Here is a 5,758-nt window from a genome sequence, read left to right as displayed (position 1 = left end):
TATGCTTCCTATGAGAGTGCCTGTTTTTTTGGTTCTTGTAGAGAGATGAAGCCAAGCCATGTTTCCCTTATCTTCATAAATACTGAACAGTTGGAGAGCTTTGTCAATTGTTTCAAAATTGAAAAGGCTCAGTATGACAAAATTATGTCAGTGCAGACTTATTGCTGCTGCTGCTCTCAGATGGAGATGTCGGTAGCCACTGGGCAGCTGGCTTGAAGCTTGGCTGGATTCCTTTTTTTTCTCCCTTTCTTTTTTAGTATAACACAAATGTGCAAATGCACACACACACAACACGAACAGACACCTGGAACAGATCTGCAGTGAAGCCGCTAGAAGCCAGGAGAAGAAGCTTATCCCCATTACACATTATTCCTGAGGGCAGCACTGGACAGCTGGCACATATACTGTACAAGTGCACACATACATGCAAACAGTGTACACACAGAATCACGGATTCACATGCAAATAAAGTTGTCGGTTCATGCATACTTACAGATGTGCATGCTTTTTATTCCGTTCATGCAGATTAACCCTGAGATCATTTGTATGAGCACACATATGTGAACCAGGCTACCTCATGGTGAACTGGTCCAGTCCGGCTCCAGGAGACACCCTGGTGAGCATGGGTAGAAGAGTCACCGCAGTCCTAAAAGGAGTCTGGCTTTAAATGCAGGTGCTTCTCACAAGCACGTTCTTAAATCCTGTTCGACAGCTTGCACCCTTGACAAGTGAGAAGCTTAACAAATCAATTTGTCTCTGATTAATCTGCTTACAGATTCCTTTGTCATTTTGGATCCTTATCTTCAGTACCCCTTTTCATGAAGATGCAAACAAAGTTTCCAAGTGACTAAGTCGCAAACTGTTTATTGCTCAACACCTAACAAGTAGTTCCTAAATAATTCCTCTCATTAAGGATTATATAAAAGGTAGTAATTCTATAAAACAAACTACCTGATGCATTTTTCAGTAGCTGTATTAGTAGCTGTATTATCATAATTTTATCAGTATTTATTTATTTTTTTTTGTTAGTTTTAAAATGCTTCACGGCAGTTCTTTGTGTCATTAACGGGGACTAATTGATAAACCACAAATGCAGTGTGTAATTTTGGTATCTGCTGAAACTTAACCAAACTTAAATATTGTTAACTGCAATGGGGTTCTTCATACATAAAGCTATTTACAAATGTATTATTATTGGTCGAGATGGCCTTGGACAACCCCGGGAATAACTTTGCTGGTTCGGGAAGCAGCTCCTACTTTGTATAAGTATTCGAGTGATGTTACATACAGCTAACTGCATGTAACTGGAAACTGCATGCCAACAGAGAGGAATGGATTTCTAATAATCAGCTATAAAGCATCCGCATAGGCACAGTCTCCTGAATAACAGTTATCTGAATAGTTTACCCCAGAACGGCAGAACGGATGCAAAGTCTGTCTTTTCTTATCAGTGTTGGTCTGGGCAGTTAGAGTTACCAGCCATGAGCCTGGCTAAAGTAAAGTCACTTTGTGTGACACCAGAAGTCTCCCTGAAATGATTAGGAGCTGAACATCTGGAAAGGTTACAGTGCTTAAAGATACCAGTTAACTGGAACATTACCATTAATTAGCTGTAGATTGACTAGTCCATTGTTTTCCACCATGCACTGTCAAGCATGGTCTATTGCATGATAACACAGGTATCATTGTTAGCAGCAGATGTTAGCTTGGCGTGCTTGTAGTATCATAGGCTGGATGTACTACAGTAACTTAAACTCATAGGTTCAAAGAGTATCGGAAAATTACTTTCAGATTTTCTTTCTGTGGCATTTGGGAAACAGCTCGGGGATGAATTACCAGCACAAATTAGAACTGTGTATGCATTGTTAATCTCACAACACAACGGCTTGGTTTAACAGCACAAATCTTATTTTAATAGCTTTTATGTGAGATTGTGTTAAAACATTGTCACGTTTACTTTGACATCCCTCATACTTTTAAGTTATTGTTATTTTCGTGGTCCTGGAAGTCATGCTGAGTTGTGGAAGGATCATCATTTTACATATTTATATATATTTGATCTCATTGTCACTGCCATTTTTATGCCTGGGCCTATTTTGCCCCCCTTTATTACCAAAATGATCAAAACTCATCATCATGATCATCTGATCATTTACCCCCAAATATAAACTTGTTGAAAGGAAAAAAGAAATGATAGTGTCATTACTTTAGCTACTCAGCACCCTGTTACAGAGATGCCTTCAGACAACTCCAGCCAGATTCTCATCTTTCATAGTGTCATGGCATCTGCTTAAGTTGTATACAAAATATTTTTTCAGTTTAGCAAGCTGTCGGTCCACATTTTGAAGATATTTGCTGACCATCAGCAGTTTTCCTACAGCATTTGTGTCAGTGTACAGGACAGAGATTTTTGTCTTCACAGTAAAGTTGCTGCACAGTAGCTATCTTCCTTCACTTACATTGCGGCTAGATTCTTGTGAGATCTGCAAGATCACAATCATGAGAGAATGTGACCAAAAACACACACTCTCTCTTACAAGTCAGAGTTTGATACTTGCAGATTTCAGTAGATTGCATGTGTCATAATGAGTCACAATGAGTGACAGCTACTCGTCTCTGACTGGCTATGCAGAACATGCTTTGCTAGCTCGTGATGAACGGATGCAGCCACCTATTCAGTATTTTTTGAAAGTGCCTGCTTCTTTCACAAATTTTCACAAGGCTTCTCAGATAGTTTTGTGTAACAACCATTTGGTGGTTCGGTCAGAGCAAACTGAAACAAACTTTTGACATATAAAGGGCTTAAGATTGCCTGCCAGGAAGACGCAGCCTGTTAGCCATAAAGCAACGTCGGAGTTACCATAACAAATTTCTTGTTACTGGGGGTTGTATTTGTGGAATCTACCTCTCCAGACTTTGTTTTCCCTCCACTGCACACAGGGAGACAGAACTCAGAAATGGAATTAGTAACTACGTGTAACCTTATTTTTTAGTTTGCCGGGTAACTGATGTTCTGCCATAGAATGCTTAAAAGCACACAAATTAAAATTTTTCCAATTCTTTATACTCTGTTTTATGTATCAGGTCAATATTTGGCAGCTTCATGCTTTGTTGTTTGGCCTTCTGTTTACACTTTAGGACGTACAATTCACAGTGAGGAATATGACGTTTATCACTTCAGTGCCTCAATTATTAGCTGCCAAATTCAGTGGCTTTTCACTGACCCACTGTTAATGCCTGAGCTCGAAGCCTTCTTTGCCAAAGAGGTAAACAACATTTCAGCCATACTGTTTCTTTGATGCCAGCTTTTTTAGCATCATTCACCACCTCTGGTGGCAACCGTTTCAGCAGGCTGGGATCCAAGCCCCCTCCAGAGAGTGTACTCTTTCCTCACACACGAGTCTGGGATTTGGTTTCACTAACAAAGCCATATTCACACTTTGTTGCGGCGTACATGAATATTCATTCACTAGAGCTTCGCTCACTATGTTCTCATAAAATAACAGAATGTTTTTTTTCTGTTTTCTTCTACCTATGTTGTTGCATTGTTTCATGAGCAGTCCTTCCGCTGGTGGTTACACCTGTGACAGGCACGACAGAGTTGGGATTTTATTTTTCCCAATATAACCTTTTGCTTATTCTTCTCTGCATTCTTTTTTTTTTTTTTTTTTATGTCTTCAAACTCACTTAGGTACTGAAGTTTGTTAAATCATTATAGGTGCTAAATACTGAACCAGATCACAGCAATTCATTGTCATCTCAATATGCTCATCCAAAAACTAGTCATGTTTGCAACTGTGAAGTTTTATTGCTCCTCCAAAACGTGGAAATCTATTTTACGTGGGGTTATTCAAATGAAAGCCTGTATGTGACTCAATGTATGAAAGGATACTGTATAAAACCATAGAAAAACATTGAAAACAGATTTTCCTCTTTTTGTGACCACAGGCTCTTTAACAGATGCTTTTGAATAGCAATGACATCTGAAAAGTTTGGAGGACAAACTTGCATACAGAGTATAATAAAAAGACAGCATTGGACAGCAGGTGTAGTACAGTAATATCTGGAATTAAAACAGAATAAAAAAAAATCTAATTTTCCAAGGAAATTTTGTGAAGGCAGAATAAAAAGCTCGAATCTTGTGTTTAGAAGAAGTAAAATTGTCAGATGGATGCATCCCAAATGTTGTGCCGTGAGCACAAACTCGAAAGGAACTGAAATTAGCTGAGTTTGCTGCTTTTTCAGCCCCTGCTGTGTGTGGCTCCCTTGTCGTCCTGTCTGTGTTTGCAGTAGTATTTTTTTTTTTTTAACGAACAATGGTCAGGAGAGGCAACACAGCCTGAAGCCACGGCCTTGTACATACACTTGATAAATGAATAACGAATTATGTGGCATTTATGGACTGCACTTTATTTCCTTTACCTACAATGCCATTAGTGTTGAGCTTAGGACATCTTCAGGCCTCAGTATGAACAAAATAATGGCAACACTAACTACTATGTCTTATTTTTGGTTTGTTTTATTACCTAACCAAGGACCCCCCCCCAAAAAAAAAAAATACTTCCAGATGAGACACAGACTGCAGCGAGTTGTGCGCTCCGCTGAGAAGGTGATCGGCTGCAGCCTCCCATCTATCCATGACCTGCACGTCTCCAGGACTATGGGGCCAGCAGGTCGGATCACAGCTGACCCTTCTATATTTGCACCACTCCCCTCGGGCAGGAGACTTCGGTCCCTTCGGACCAGAACCTCCCGTCACAAAAACAGTTTTTTCCCCCTTGCAGTTGGACTTATGAACACTTCATAATCACCTCGTAACCTGCCCCAGTCACTTTACCATCATTAAAATTGCACTAATGAAGCTGCACTGTTGTTGCTCTGTATATTGGATACTGTGTATTGTTGTACACACCTTGTACATTTTATTAGTATTACCTCCGCCAAGGAGGTTATGTGATCGCCCGAGTTTGTCTGTTGCTTTGTCTGGATGTTCGTTCGTCTGTTCGTGCTGCAATCTTGCGACCTGCCACAAGGTGGCGCGACCTCAAGGTGCCAAAGCCAAACAGAGCCAAAGCCAGACAGAATGCATAGTGCGCGGATTTACTGTACTTGCACGGCAAGCCAGTGTGCATAACTGCATATAGCGTAATAATAACGGCGAACACTGCTTCCCGACAAAACACTATAATAATAATAATATTAATAATAATAATAATGAATAATAATAATAATTAATAATAATAACGGCGAACACTGCTGTTCAATAATGAATAGGGAGAAGGGAATGCCTCTTCTGCTGACAGCGCCAAAGAACAAGTAGCCCACATCAGGAATGTTTGTCCATACATGGCTCACTATCCACAGGTAGGCCACACCTTCGCAGCCATCTGTGATTGTTTCAGACCATTCACTACAATATATGGGTGGATTAAAAAAATGCGCTTATAAAACAAAGCTTCCTTGGCGGAGGTCTGCACTCTCTGAGTGCATTTCTAGCATTCATATATTTTTTATTCTTTATTTTTTATCATTATATCCTATGCCGCAGCAAATTCCTGGTTAGTGAACACTGTTCAGAATTCTGATTCTGATAAAAGACTCGTAAGGTTTCTTCTTCTCTGCATGTCCTTTTTCTATCTCATCTCTTCTGTTAACTATCTAGCTCTGCATTACCTTTAGCTGTTTTAGTCAGGGATTAACATAGCATTAACAGCTTACACTGTTTCCCTCTATTCGTCGCTCACTCTTTGAGCCCCCC

The sequence above is a fragment of the Odontesthes bonariensis genome, chromosome 19, assembly GCF_027942865.1.
Source record: "Odontesthes bonariensis isolate fOdoBon6 chromosome 19, fOdoBon6.hap1, whole genome shotgun sequence".
Lineage (NCBI taxonomy): Eukaryota > Metazoa > Chordata > Actinopteri > Atheriniformes > Atherinopsidae > Odontesthes > Odontesthes bonariensis.
This window is presented reverse-complemented; position numbering follows the sequence as displayed.